This window comes from Lissotriton helveticus, chromosome 2_1 (genome assembly GCF_964261635.1).
Source record: "Lissotriton helveticus chromosome 2_1, aLisHel1.1, whole genome shotgun sequence".
In the NCBI taxonomy this organism is placed as follows: domain Eukaryota; kingdom Metazoa; phylum Chordata; class Amphibia; order Caudata; family Salamandridae; genus Lissotriton; species Lissotriton helveticus.
Window position 1 is genome coordinate 1783648835 of NC_136059.1, and position 16703 is coordinate 1783665537.

Below are 16703 nucleotides of genomic sequence, written 5' to 3' on the forward strand. Positions count from 1 at the left end.
TTACTATTCCCACTCCAGTGGGTGCAACAGTAGGGAAAGCGTTGGATAGCATTGGGGTAAAAATTACTATTCCCACTCCAAAGAGTGCAACTGTAGGGAAAGCGTTGGATAGCGTAGGGGTTAAAATTACTATTCCCACTCCAAAGAGTGCAACAGTAGGGAAAGCATTGGATAGCGTAGGGGTAAAAATTACTATTCCCACTCCAAAGAGTGCAACAGTAAGGAAATTAAATACTTCATATATTATTTTAAAAATATTAATAAATATCTATAACAAATCATTTTTAAGTAATTACCAATTTATGTTAATATAACAATTAATCAATTAAAATTATAAATTAAAATTAATTATTATTAATTATTACCTATTAATCCAAATTAATTACAAATTAAAATTTATTTATCTATTTTTTCTAATTAAATACAATTAAATAAATTGAATTATTTAATTAATTATAAATAAATTACTTCCCACCCTATTCCCCTATGAACACAGAACCCGCTACTGAAAAGAAATAAGTAAAATTAACATAATTAGCAATTAATCAATTAAATAATAATAAATGCCAATTAAAATTTAATTAATTACCCATACATTTTTAATTAACAATTAATTCTAAAAAATAACAATACATTTTTTAACATATTTAATTAATTTTAATTAAATTACTTCCCACCCAATTCCCCTATAAACCCACAACCCGCTACGGAAAATAATTTAGTAAAATTAACATAATTAGCAATTATTCAATTAATTAAAATTAATTGCCAATTAAAATTTAATTATTTACCAAATATAAATTAATTAATAATTAATTAAAAATGAATACCAATAAATAAATTTACATATTTAATTAATTATAATTATATTACTTCCCACCCTATTCCCCTATAAACCCACAACCCGCTACAGAATTTAATTACGCAATAAATAAAAAAACAAATTTCATTTTTTAAATTTAATTATAACATAAATACACAATTTTCACACATATAATAACATAAAAAACATTATAAAAATAAGATACTATTAAAAATTAGATATTTTTAATTACCTATATTATATACTTCGATATTTTAACTATCTATATGTTTAACATTCGATATTACATTACTTACCTTAAAAACGATATTTTTGATGTTTATATTCTGTCCAGTCGATATTTTGTCCAGTCTATATTTTAAACTCGATATTATGTCCAGTCGATATTTTGGAGTCGATATTATGTCTGTTTACCGTGCCCAGCAAAGCACCACTCTCTAACATCTAAATAACCCTCTGGCAAAAATCATCCATTCCCATGGTCTCAGTGTCATCTCATATGCCGATGACACTCCGCTCATCCTGTCCCTCTCTGAAGACCCCAACAATACCAAAAACAACTTCAAAAGGTGCATGATGGAGGCAGGCTCCTGGATGTGCACCAACTATCTAAAGCTCAATGCAGAGAAAACTGATGACCTTCTCTCCAGATACAACTACTCTCCCTGAAACATCACCTGGTGACCTGCCGAGTTGAGCCCATCCCCACATCCACCGACCAGGCAAGAAATCTGGGCATAATCGACCTCACCATGAGACCCCCAAATGAATACCGTCACCTCTGCCTGTTTCACCATCTTCTGCATGCTCAAGAACATTTTCAAATGGATTCCAGTGGACACCAGAAAGGCATTTAAACAGGCCCCCGTCATGAGCAGACTGAACTACGGCAACACCCTCTATTTTGGCACCTCATCCCACCTCACAAAAAAGCTCCAAATCATCCAAAACACAGTTGGTATTCAACCTCCCACGCAGCACACACATCTCACCACACCTCTGTGAACTCCATTGGCTCCTATCCAGAAAAACTGCCAGTTCAAGATGCTCATCCACAGGGTACAAGGCACTGTACAAGACAGACCCAGCATACCTCAATCACTGACTCCACTTCCACCAATCAAACTGGAGTCTCTGCTCGGCCTCCATTGCACTCATACACCCCCCCAGATTTGCAGAAACAGGATTGGAGGACGCTTATTCTCCTACCTAGCAGCAAAGACCTGGAACACCTTTTCCCCGGACATCAGAGCAGCCACCACGATCATCAATTTCCTCAACAGAATAAAGACCTTGTTTTTAGAATACCTCTCCACCTGCCAGCACCTACTCAGTTTCTGCATACCCTTGAGGGTGATTAGTTTGCGCTTTCAAAGTTTGTGTTACACTATATTACATTACAACAGATTAAACCATGACCAATTGACTTTGCCAAAGGATGTTTCAAATAGAAACACTTAGGTCTGCATTCTTAGCCCCTTCACTACGGGGCTAATTCCCACGCGACGTGGGGGGCCGCGGGCTGTGCCGCGGTGCTTGTGATGAGCTCGGCTCATCACGTTGCACGGTGGTGCTGTGCTCTGACCACACCCGTTTTCATGGAACGTTCAGCATAGCAGGGGAATTATCCCCGCGAGGGCGTTCCGCGGCGTTCTTGACGAGCTCAGGAGCACAGCGCCACTGTGCCTCATGACGAGCTAAGTTCGTCATGAACACCGATGGTGTTAAGGCTTGTGTGGTTATCATTCTGATTCAAATCTCAGGGGACCTCCTCATCCATTTTGCCCCAGATTTCCATTCTAAATTTCAGGGCTACAGCAGTTAGTATTGTGCATTTGTATGTCCCCTTGTTCGTTGCCTATGATGGAAACAGCCCTATTGTCCTCTGCATCATCTTCTGTATTCACACTCTGGAGAAGGACTGAGAAGAGAAAATGTTCCTACCATTATCCCAAGACGAGACACAACATGGCTTCCCTTATCATTACATGCTCATTTTGTATTTCCTTAGACTACATTCCTATTCTGTACGTCCTTCATATAAATAGGTACTCACATTGGATACTTTTATGTAACATGTAACCCAATATTAGGCATCCTGGTTGATTAGGAAAATCAGTGCTTAATTTGAGCCAGTGGTTTCCGGTGCTCCGCACTGGCACTTAATTGTCGGCAATGGCACTTCATTGTCCGCACTTGCACTTATGACCGCTGCCACATGGTGGCGCTATTTGTATAAATTCGAAATGAGCAGAACAGCGACTGTTTATTATTTTAGTTTGCATTAAAAACATCTAATACCTGACCCCAAGATATTTTTATAGCTTTGGAGGGTCTGGAATAGGCTGAATTGTCACACTTGTAGTGTGCTGTTTAGCAGTCGTTGTGTATCATTGGCAACGACGACAGTGGCAATGGGTGGCGGAAGCTGCAGAGGCCTCCTGACTAGAGCCCTGGTACTTATGTTTTTTTGTTTTTTTTCAACTTAAACAGTGAAAAAGTTATTATGACTACACAACACGAAGCAGTGGCTTTAGCCAGAAAGTGAGTGTATTCATTGATGCCTGATTCTACATTTCAGAAAATGCCTTTGAGTTTAGTTGAAATAACTCTGAGACAGTGAGCAGGCGCCTAAACTTAAAGCGCCATATGCAATTTCCTATTTTTCCAATTCCTCATTTCAAAACTATTGCAGGAAAAAACAACTCATCTTTTTCCCCGGCGTTCAAAATACATGCTTGTTATAAAAGTAAATGGTTATGTTGTTCACAGAATGAGCACGTTTAATTAGAACCTTAATACTGAACAAAAGGCAAGATGTGAACTAAGTTTAGGAGCTGATAATGGACAGGCGTGTGTGAATTATGTTCAACCACACAGAAAGAGCCGTGCAGTATCTTTCGGTTTTTAACTAGCTACATTATTTGAATAATGAAAAAGTCCAGTATCTCTCAAAAAATGCATGCATTTTCGACAATGCAACATACAATGGAACGACACAATTCTTCCAGACGATAACTTTTTTTTCCATTCAAATATTTTAAACAAAGTAATTACGGTGTGACTATTTTTATACAGGCCATTAAAAAGGCAATTTTATCACAATAATTAGATTCTGTGATGAATCCAGATGGCGTACTATAGTCAGGTTCACGTGTTTTCCTGCAGATATTGTTCCATTCCCTGTGACAGCCATAAAAGCAGGTCTGTGATTATGAAAATTATAACTCTCAGCCAACATTCAACACGCTCGTTTACGTGTGCAGACGTTGGGAACTCATTCCTAGACGGCGAAATTTAAATTTAGAAACCTATAGTTTATTTACAATGAAGCATTCAAATAAAATACATATTTAAAGAAAAAAAAACTTCCATTGTGCGATGACTCTGAGGAGAGTCACTAGCAACTATCCATTTAAACCACTTATACTAATTGCATTTCGAGTTGGAAAGTACGACCAGGAAAGTTATGTTTTATTTTTAATTTTTTAAGCTGGCTAGATATGTTGGCAAAACCACTGATTGAATGGGTATATAGAACTGCATAAGGTGCATTTGTAAAGTGCACGTTCACCCTTAGGTACTTTGGTCTGAATAACAGATCTTTATTGTTACCCAACTCACTGGTACTCATTTTATCCACCTCAGATGGATGAAAGGTTGAGTGGACTGACTGGGATTAGAACTTGTGACCATGATGTCAAACATAGGCCGCTCCAGTGGATGCATTAGTCCACCAAGCCATCTAGGGCTAGATGTAGGTAATCTGATTTTACCGATTCTTAAATACCGAATTTTACCGATTCGGTATTCAAAAATCGGAAAATGAGATATAGGGGAAAATTCTGTATTTTTTACCGAATCGGTAAAATTTGGTATCGGAAAATCGGAAATTATCGAATCGGTATTTACCGAATCGGCATTTACCGAATCGGTATTCCCAATGCATTCCTATGGGCCTTTTGGCCCATAGGAATGCATTCCTATGGGCCTTTTGGCCCATAGGAATGCATTGGGAATACCGATTCGGTAAATACCGATTCGGTAAATACCGCAAGCAAAAGTGAAACTTAACACAACAGCCAATCAGGTGCAACCACCCTCCCCCTTCCTAGCAGGAAGTGGCTACACAGGCAGCTGCAAGTAATTAGAAGGTTCTGGAGAGGCAGTTGGAGCAGAGAGACTGGGAGCAGCAGCAGACAGAGTTTGTGCACTTTCAAATTAAAACATGGTAAGCAGCAAGGACACAGAGCAGGCTGAAAGGAAAAGAAAGCTCAAATTCAGCAGCATGGAGCTACAGGTCCTTGTTGAGGAGGTGGTTAAGGTTCGCCACAGACTTTTTGGGAAGCAGTCCTTAACAGTTCCAGAATCAGCAAAAAGGAAGATTTGGCTGGAAATCCTGGAGAAAGTAAATGCAGTGGGAGTGACTACCAGAGTCACTGAAGATTTAAAAAAGAGGTTCTATGACCTAAGGAGCCTCACAAAAAAGAAATTGGCTGACCACCACAAACAGGCCTCCCAAACAGGTGGTGGAAAGAACACTGCACCCCCCCCTCACCGACCTGGAGGAGATGGTAGCCACAACCCTGGAGCATGAAAGTGTCCATGGACTGGGAGAAGTGGACAGTTCGGCGAAAGCTGCATCAAAAAAAGGTAAGATGCATGCACAGCAATCCCCCCTCACACCCTCATCCATCCCTCACCCCTTGCAGCTAAGTTACCCCAGTCCCAGGGTGTCTGTGCCAAACTGTAGCAATGCATCATGGTACACGTAGTCAGTTAATGAAAGAGCATGTCACACAGCACTGTAACCACCAAGTTATTCAACTGAATGCATACATAATGAAGGGCAGGCAGCATGTACTAAGTGCAATTACATATGTTTAATTGTAGTGGCAGTGAGACATTTGCACCCAGCTGATATGTGTTCATATGTCCACAGGTCACACATCCAGAAGGCAGTCTGAGGAGGCAGAAGGCACGGCACCCGAGAGGGATGACTGTCATGAGCCAGGTCCCAGTGCACACAGGTGTTCCGAGTGGGCAGGCACCTTCCCAAGAACCTGGCGTCAGTGAGGAAATGCCGGCCTCCCCAATACCAACACAGTCCCCACTATTGCTTTCATCACCTGAAATGCCAGCATCCCTGGAGGTAGAAACACCTGCTGCACACCCTAGCAGGAGGCATGTTGTTTCCCCACTGCTGGAAATGAAGACAGCTGCTGGTGAAATGGTGGCTGAAGACTCACACAACTTGGCTGGAGCTGCCATCTCTGTCACACTGCAGCCCAGCACAGAGCCTGTACCAAGTACCACTAGAAGGCGCACAGTAGAAGGAAGGAGTGTAGGTGCACGTGGGGAGGGGTCCAGTGTCTTCCAAGGCCTGGAGGGATCCATGGTCAGGATTCAGAGGATGCAGGGCAAGGGCATCATGGCCTGTCAAAGACAAATGCGAAACCTCAACATCAACATGCAGGAAATTGGCAAGGGCATAAAAGAGCTGGTGGAAGTGAACAGGAGCATGGCAACAGGCATACAGCAACTGTGCACAAAACTGGACTCTGAAATTACTTCAAGGCGCAGGGACAAGCAGCGTGCAGAGAGAACTGAGAAATCCATACACCGCCTGGCAACAGCCACATCCCTGCTATGCAGACGTAGCATGAATAGTCAGGAAGTCCTGACTAATAACAGCTATCAGCTCACTAGGGGCATAGCCTGAATGACCGGTGCGCTGGAGGCTCTACTCAATGCCCAGAGTGCACAAACTGCTGCCATTGATGTGCCGGATACTGAAGGTAGCACCAGTAGGAGCAGCACGGCAAGCCCCCATGTCGTAGAGACAAGGAGGAGCAGCAGGCGACAGGGTGAGGCTACAGGCCAAACGCCCAGTGAACAGGTTGAGCCACAAACACCTGCTAGTGCAAAGCGTGGCCGTAAATGAACAGTTGATAATATGGCCTACTGCCATTGGACATTCTAATCATGGTTCAAAAAGATAAAGTTACACATTTGTGCCATTTAAACCTGCCTAGTGACAATATACAACTATGGTGGGTGGATTCAACACCTGTGTGTGTGTGTGTTTGCTCACTGTGAGCATTGCTGTGAAATGCTTACTGTTGCACTTTTGTTCTTTGACATACCTGGAAATATACAAAATTAAACAAAAGCTTGTGCTTTCAATATAGGTTTCAGTGTCATCACTCACTCAGAAATAGTTGCGTGTTATTTCCTCACGTCTGTATCTGCCATCACTTGGTGTTGACACTCCAGCAAGTTGTGTTTCAGGCACAGCAATGTCGTCGTCATGATCCTCATAGTCTGACAACTCCACCTCAGTACCCCTCTTTACAGCGAGATTGTGCAACATAGCACAGGCAGCAATGATCTTACAGCAGGTGATGGGGGTATACTGCCTTGCACCTCCACTATTGTGCAAGCATCTGAACCTGCTTTTCCAGATGCCAAATGTTTTCTCAACAACATTGCGTGTGCTCTTGTGTGCCCGGTTATATCTCCTTTGGCTGGGTGTTGAGGGGTTGAGGTAGGGGGTGAGTATGAAGGAGCGGAGGGCATATGCACTGTCTCCTAAAAGAAAATGGGTATGATTTATTCACATGCATACTTGTACTGCTTTGCTTACTGCAATAGGTCTTATAGGGGTCGCACAACTGTGTCTTACCTAGGAGGTATCCTTCACCAAATTCACCTGCAGTCAGCCGTGCATAGATGCCACTGTTTTGAAATATATAGGAGTCATGGGTACTCCCAGGGAATTTTGCCACAAGGTCAGTAATGGCGAACTTTGCATTGCAGATCACCTGCACATTGATGGTGTGGGTGGACTTCCTATTCCTGTAGATGTATTCTGTGGCAGCTGGGGGACAAATAGGAATATGCGTGCCATCAATGCAGCCAATGATATTGGGGAAACGTGCCATCTGGTAGAAGTCTGATTTTGTTTGGACCAGTTCAGCATGGGTTGCAGGAAATGATATGTAATGCTCCATCCTCTGTAACATTGCGTCAAGGAATTTGTGGAAAAACCTTGACAGGCTGCTCTGGGTCACCCCACCTACCGCAGCAACCACACTCTGATAGCTCCCAGAGGCAAGCAGGTGTAGGCTGCACAGCACCTGCACATGGGGAGGAATAGCGCGTGCCCTTGGGGTAGTGTGATCCAACAGTGGGTGGAGGTCCCTGATGAGGTCAGTGATGGTGTCTGGGGCCAACCTGTACCTCTGGAGTATCTCTGCCTCTGTGAGCATGAACAGGGTTATCCTCTGTCTGTAGACCTGCTCCTCTCTCTGCCATTCCCTCTCCCCTTCCTCCTGTAGCCTTAGCCGTCTTGCAATCACATAAAATGCCGCCATTGTGCAAGAAGAATTGCATTTTGGGTCCATTTTTACAGGTTGCACCTGTTTACCACCTGATTCCAATCCATGGTAAATACCGACTCTTAAATACCGAATTTCAAGCAAATTCGGTATTTCAGAGCTTCCCTACATCTCAATATCCATTTTTACCACTTCTTATTTACCGAATCGGTAATTTACCGATTCGGTAACTTTACCGATTCTGTAAATATTACCGATTCGGTGTTATTTCCGATTCAGTATTTTACCGATTCGGTAACTTTACCGATTCGGTAAATTTACCGATTCGGATGATTTTCGATCTCCTACATGCCGAAAGCTAAATACCGGTCGGTAACGGCTGAAAATACCGATTTTCGGCTGTTACCGACCGGTAAAGGCCTTCCTACATCTGGCCCCAAATCCGTCATCCTGCACATGCTCACTATCACATACATGACATATGGAAACTCCTAGGAGGGAGGTTCGAGAACAAATGAGGTGAAATTAATTTTCCCTTTAGCGTGCATTGTAGAGGAAGACATTTTAAGTGTGACAAATGTAAAATAACATAATTGTTTTGCTTTAAAACATGGAGTTTCCTACCTAAATAGGAGTGTTGACATGTAGGCTATCCCAGAGTACCTGCTCTCTGCTGTGAAGTGCCAATACTCTCCCAATAAAAGTATTCCACTAGTGCTGTGAATGGAAGCCACTCCCCTTTTCGAATTAAAGAAACACAGATAGCACATGATATTATCTGTCCACTTCAAGCACTGGTCAAACCTAGTCTGACCTTGGCTTTTATTTGCGTACTTTATTTACAGTGATGAAGCAAAGCTTCGCATTTGCGACTTGCTTTTGTCATGAACCTCGTTCATGTGTAACAACGTAATAAGTTGTACGTCTTACTAACGTTTATTTTATGTTTAAACCGAGGTTCCACGAAGCTTGCCTATGTGTTTTACTAAAACGAATAACTTGAGTCTTTAAAATGGCCGCTGCTTTGAAATAAGTGTCTGCGCATGCGTCAGTCACACTCACGTGTCCTGATGTGTTTGCAGGTTTGGAGGGAAATAGTTGCGCATGCGTAATGCATAGCTTTGCCAGTAACGTGGTACTGCTCGTGCCACTGCTCTTGTACTCGTATGTATGTAGCTAACATTTAGACTGCATAAGTATATTTCTTAGTGATAAGTTGAAAGTACAAACCCTGTGATGTGTTTTCATAATGTTATTTCTATGTATTAATTTGTTCTCGCTTACTTTTCATGTACCGCGGGGAATGGGGGTCTGACTGAGCCGAAAGCCATCTTGGAGGGTACTTGTGCGCAGACTCGCCAGAAGCCATCTTGGCATTGAATTGCTGCCAAAGAAGGTTGATACCAGAAGCCACCCTGGGAAGCAGCACCTTCGCCCCGCAGCATCACGATATTGTTCTATTATGTTGCTAAAATGTATTCTTTGCCTGTATTCTGCGCAACTTTCTCATGGGAACCCCAATCTTGCTAGGCGGTGCCCTGAGATGTAAATAAGGCCTCCAAATAGTGTATTCTGATTGGTGTGTTACCCAAATCCTATCTTAGGACCAATCCAAATTGAGGGATTCTGACACTTTGCAACATTGGGGGGTGGTACACCGTTCCCAAACTGTATATCTACCCTGGGTTCACCTAGGGAAATTGTCCAACTTGTCTGGTTTAGCTGACCTGTCACTGACCCATCACACTCAATAGGTGACTGAAGAATACAGAGTACTGCAGAGCACTCTGTCCGAAATTGACCATAGACTAAGGTTTTACTAAACCTTAAAGTGCTGGCGAAGCACTTTGCTGGGAGTTCGCTGACCCAATCGGGGTCTTGATCGATAGCTGCAGAGAGGGTGGAGCGCAGGCGTTGCTTCCGAACTGCGGGTGCTGGTCCTGTCCTGAGGGTTTCCTGTCCTGTCCTGAGGTCCTGTCCTGATTCCTAATCTGAGGGTTTCCTGTCCTGCCCTGGGTGTCCATTCTGCACCTGCTGTCCTTTGAGGGGTATCCTTCCTTGAGGGTTTCCTGTCCTTAACTGACCCGTGGCCAGGGTTTGGTTTCCACACCAGTCTAGGTAATTATTGCTCTAAGTTCTTTAAACTTGCACCTTTCTATTTTTCTGTCTTTGCTTCAATAAAGAGACACCTTTGCATATGTTGATTTTTCCATGCTTTTGCCACAACTATTGAATCATAAAGTCATTTGCATATTTCCATAACGTGTTCCCATGTTACCCTACCTGTTAGAAATCATATTTTGCATTGCAGTTTGTCATTTCCTGATATGGTCTAGAACGGCCTTACTTAAACTGTCTAAAGAACTTTTACCCTGAATGCATAGCGTTTCCTGTTGCATCTCATATTAGCATTTCCATGATTACCCTGACTTTATTTCTCTATAGTTATGTACTTTTCGTTATCTTGATTATTGATTGTCTTATTCTTGTAAACTTAATGCTCAACGAAAACTAACTTTAGATAAAGATTTTAAAACTTCCAGTTGTCCGTGGTCATTTACAACAGTATTAAATGTCATTTTGAGTTTGTATTTTGCTGCCTTTCCTTTTACAGCTAGCTCCCTGATCCGTTGTGGTCATAGGTACCCGTGTCGGTGGATGGTAAGTCGGGTACGCTGAGTAATAACAGTAGGGAATTCACACAAATTGGTAGCAGCCCGTGAAGTCACCCGGTCAATGTATATGGTGAATTGAAATATATGGGCCCGAAGCCGGAAGCGGCGAAATTATTGGTTGGGTGACCTCGCGCGCTCTATCAACAGTGAGCGTAGCCGCTCATTGCATCCACAAAGAATTAAGGGATTAAGCTAAAAAAATACTGGCAAAGTGGCCAGCAGGAGGATTGGGTGACACTGTTCATCAAAAAGATTGGTCCCACATTTCATGGCATTGTACCAGAGATTGGTTAGTGCTGATTATAAAAACAGCAGCACACCTTTCAGATGAAATGAAGGTGGGAATACATGATTTAGAAATCAAACTTAAGACTTACCAGAATACAGCTGAACTTAAGAAATGATTAGAGGAATTGAACAAGACAATGAACGATTTTGAAATAAGTTTGAAAGATGACAAGTATGTGAAATTTCACAAGGACCAAAAATCCTTTTCTCATGAAAAGGTGTTCTCCTATACGAAGGAAGACTATACCCCTACAGGGAGAAATTCAGGCTACAGTACTGATAGCGATGGGTCTGACGCAGGCTCTGACACCTCAGATTCCAGCTGCAACAGCAACTACACAAACAAGAATAGAAGATCAAGAGGAGAACAAATGAGGAATAGAGGAGGTTTTGGGTGGCCTCCCTTCCAAGGGGCACCACCATATGGCCTACCACCACAGTTCTTCTATGGACCACCACCATTCCACCAGCCTTACCAACAACAACCCTACCCCTATTGGCAAAACACGCAACCCAAGGAACAACAACACCAGTCTTTTTTAGGGAGAGGCAAGATGCCACAACAAGGAAAAACGAGAAGAGGCCAACAGGTGCAATAGGCTCAGCCACTAGAACCGCCAGGAGCCACACGCGGAGTATGGGCCCACCGAGTATCCCGTCAAAAAGCAACCTCCCAGCTTAGTGGTTAACCTTTCGGACACCACCCTGACACCAGACCAGACAACCATACTGGAAAAAGGTTTGGGTTTCATACCGACTGCAAGTTTGGATACATTTAAACTGTGCTGCAAATTGAAGGAGTTCATTCGCAAAGTTAAACTGGAGGTATTTTTCAAAGACAAGGAACCCGCAACAAACACCAACAGCGCCACAGGACTTCACAAGAAATCCAAGTTTGCTCCACCATCAACTAGCCTCCTAGTGGAGCTTCTAGCTTTTGAGAAGGCCGTACTTAAGGAAGTTACTGAAATCAATCCTAGAGCCATAAGGACATTTCACAATACCAGCAAACGAGAGAAGGAAGCAATTCAACAACTATCCAATGAAACAAGAGTGACCATCAAACCGGCAGACAAGGGGGGCGCCATTTTCGTGCAAAACACAGCAGCCTACAATGAGGAATGCCTACGACTCCTATCAGACCAAAGGAACTATGAAATAATCCAGAATGACCCCACAGAACGCTTACGCATCGAAATCGCAAATCTTGTGGAAGAGTCTTTGATTAATGATTGGATAACCAAGAAAGAAGTGGACTTTTTAGAGAACAATGACCCCACTATCCCTTACTGCTACACAATCCTGAAGATCCACAAAACCATGGAGAAACCACCTGGCAGACTTATTGTTTCAGGGATACGTTCCATTCTGGAACCTTTGTCGAAGTTTGCGGACGCATTCTTACGACCTTTAATACAAATGACAGATACATACCTTCAGGACACAAAAGCTGTACTCTGTCTTCTGAAAGATATAGAGTTTGACCCACTCACTCACATTCTTGTGGGTTTAGATGTGGAAAGCCTAGATACCCATTAAGAGACACTGGAGATCCTGGAAGAAGTACTCTTCCAAGACACATGGCATACCATACCATACACTCGGACATGTGGTACTTGAATGCCGTCAGCTAGCAATGACAGAAAACTTCTTCCAATTGAACCACACTCTACACCGTCAGAAGCATGGTACGAGTATGGGGAGTACTTTTGCGCCGAGCGTGGCCGGACTCTATGTCCACTACCTAGAGAAGCAGAAAATCCTTCACCCAAGTAACCCACATTTGAACCATGTCCAACTGTGAAAACGATACATAGATGACGTGTTACTGATTTGGGAGGGAGATGAATCTGAGGCCACTCAGTTTCTGGCCTGGCTGAATCTGCAAGACCCTTTTTTTAAAATTCACTGTAACAATGAACCGGTCCCACCTTGTCTTTTTAGACCTCAACATACTAGCACATGAGGGAGTACTAATCACAACCACACATTTTAAACCCACGGCAAGGAATTGCCTCTAGATGTACGACAGTTTTCACCCCAGACAACTGAAGGACAACCTTCCTTTTGGGCAGTTCTTACATTTGAGACGGAATTGATCAGAGAAACGGGATTATAAAACACAAGCCAAATATCTGAGCACCAAACGGATTCTGAAAAACTAGTAGTAGTTCCAACAACAACAACAGGAAAGCCCTGTTAGAGCACAAGAAAACCGATCCAAATACAAAAAACAAAAGACCTATATGTATCACCACCTTTAACGAAGCTTCTGACAAGGTGACTAAAATTGTTAAGAAACATTGGCGAACCCTGAATAGTGGAGGTCTAAACTTAAAACAACCTATGTTTAGCCACCGTAAAGGAAAAAACCTCAGGAACTATCTGATTCACACACGACCCAAAAACACAAAAGGCGCAGAAGGCCCAGTACACCTCCTACACCCTCTTTCTGAAGGACACTGCCCATGCACCAACTGTAGTGTATGCCACCTAACCACAGCAACTAAACAAGTAGTTTGCAACAATGGCGTAACTTGGGATCTAAGATCTTTTTCCAATAGCAATACGACAGGAGTAGTCTACCTAATCACCTGCGCATGCAACCTGCACTATGTGGGGATGTCCACTAGGTAGGTGAGAACACGAATAGTAGAACACCGCAGCAATATTAGGTGCAAACAATTCAACACGAAAATTACCACACACTTGCTGGAGAGTCAACATACCCCAAATGACATGAGGTGGGTGGTGCTCAACATATCCAGAATCGCACACACATTGACAAAAAACTCCTTGAAAAAGAACAGCGCCGGGTGTTTATATTGCGCTTAGATACACATGGCTTAAATGACGACATACCTTGGGGGCAATACTCATAATACAACCCCTATACACATTCCTGGCAGTAACACCTATCCTTAACATCGGTGGTCTACAGACCCGAGGATGTCAAGAAGTAACTTACACTTTCTAAGTTTCTTTCCCATACAAAATACTGAAGTTTCACTGCAGTTGGACAAGTGCCAAAGATAGACCTGAATACTTGATGACCTGGGTGTAAGAAATGGTTTTGCGCAAATGGTCCTCTTTTCAAGCTTGTAATATCCCTTAGTAGTGCAGATATTCATCGTAAGGGGTTACACAGATGACCGATACTCTTTTCACTATTTCCAGGCACACAGGATGGGGTCTGTACATATTTTTCGTATTTTTCATTTAATTATGTAAATACCTTTTTTGGAAAGGTTTTACCAACGATACTTCCCAAAAACAAATTTAAAGCAGAAATATTCAGAGTAGGCACACATAACCCAACATAAACCGTATGGCATACTCCCAAAATGGCCGCTGCCATCTCCATGGTCTGACGGCCATCTCCCCCAATGCGGTCTATGCTTTCCACGATGACTACGCGGAAACAGACGCACAAATACAGGAACCGGCCTCGCACACACCAATATGCGGTCCAGAGGTTCCTGTCTAGGTGATTCTGCCTATATGTATCTTCTGAGCAAGTAAGTGCCCAATTCCTTCCCAGAGATGCCGATGCACGGCGAACATCAGTCGAGCCGGTTCAACTTAATCCTTGATATTACTTTTAAGCCACTAACACAGCTTTGTTTTACCCCGCATTTTCTTCCCCATTGCTAGATTCAAGAGATAACTACAACTCTCCAAGACCATGGGGCAAAATTAGGTCCCCATTAATGTATGTAAATGTTTGTTTATTACATTTCTGTGTGTTTGTCACTGAGTGTCAGTTTCACGGTTTTTAAACAACAACACCTTTTTTCCTAAGACATGCAAATCAGCTTTTTTTAATTTATCCTGGACTAAAGGCACAGAGAGTGTTTACCTTACCTACTGTGTTATTGTGTGCAGCAACAAACAAATTGCCTACTATTACAGAGATGATGATGTAACATGGAGGGGACCTTCGAACCCCTTAACCAGATTGTGTTTTTCTACCCTGCAGATACTATGTGACATTTCCAAATACGTATGTACTAACGCATGCTTTAATGTTGCAGCATATTTATGTATTTTCTTACCTCATTTGAGAACAATTAGGAGTGGCGAACACAGGGCTGGTCCCTGTGTAGTCCTGACGAAGCGCTTTGGGAATGCTCGAAACATGTTGACTAAAAATGCTAGGTATACCTACCCATTGTAATTTGAACCCCTAGTGTTCTGCCCCGTTTTTAGACCATACCGACTAGGGCAAGAATAAATCTATGTCGCCCACTAGTTAGGTATTTTTAGTTCACTTCTAGCCCACTCCACCCCACTATACTGTCTGCACTACACATAGTCCATCACTTTACTGCTCCTACGTAATTCCGCAAGTCGTAGCACGCCTCAGCCCGACTTAAGTTAGGATTTTGTCTTAAGTCTGTCCTAAGTCTGTCTTAAGTTTATCTTAAGTTTGTCTTAAGACAAAATCCTAACTTCTGTGAATACCAAAAGTAGTAAGTACATTCTGTGAATGGCAAAAGTAGTAAGTGCATTCTTGAATACCAAAATAGTAGTAAGTTTAGGATTGAGTCTCAAGTTAATTCTGTGAATCGTGCCCACTAACACTAGCTAGTAGGAGTAAAGTGTATAGAATCTCATTGACCGCAAAAACAAATACAGAAAAACACGGCAAAAGTCTGAAGGTATACCAAGCCATTCATGGTAATTTCAAACACTTCTCTCATACACTTTTGCCATCTGCTTGCTGTTGAAACTTTCATGTTTTTTGTTTCATATTTTTGTGCTTCGAACATTTTCAAATTGTAATAGATTTAATAGACTACACAGATACTTGTCTGGTACCACTTAAAGCAAGTGAGTATCTCTACAGAAACTGAAGAAAAAAGATTCTGATTGATATACACCTACTATTCACACATGCTTGTGCATGCTCTGTTTCAAGGATGTAAACACAATTCATTAGTACTTTGAAACAGCAGCACCTCCGAGATGATAAAGAGTTACCATGGTCAAAGAATTTGACCCGTGCGTATAGTGCACAATTTAAATTCACTGTTATAGAGTGGTACATCTCTTGGAGATACATGTACATCCTGGTAAATCATGTTAAAAGAGACTTGACCAAACATGATTGCACAATCACTGCAGCACAAAAGAAGGAATACCTATATATGTGCACAGTAGATATTCCTCATGTTTATATTGGTGTGTGTCTTCTCTAGATCCTAGGTGCCATCAATATCATTCAGAACCTTTACTACTAAGCCTAGACGAAGTAGTAATTACACAAAATGGCAGAACTTCATCTATGCCCCGTAGTTTTGATGGGGTGACATCATTGTAGAGTGTTGAAGGTCACATTTGTATAACATCATTGGTGCCCTAAAATCAACACCTGAAAATCTACTTAATAGTAATTCTGATTGTGAAGTAGCACAAAAGGACCAAGGGGTGATGCATGTGCTTTCCCAGTGTAAAATATGACATGCACATGATCCATCCTTGAGAAGATCATAGCTACAGCCAGTAACACATAGATAACAATGCATTGATGAAAAGATACAATGCCATTTGAAATAATTAGACAACACATAAAGT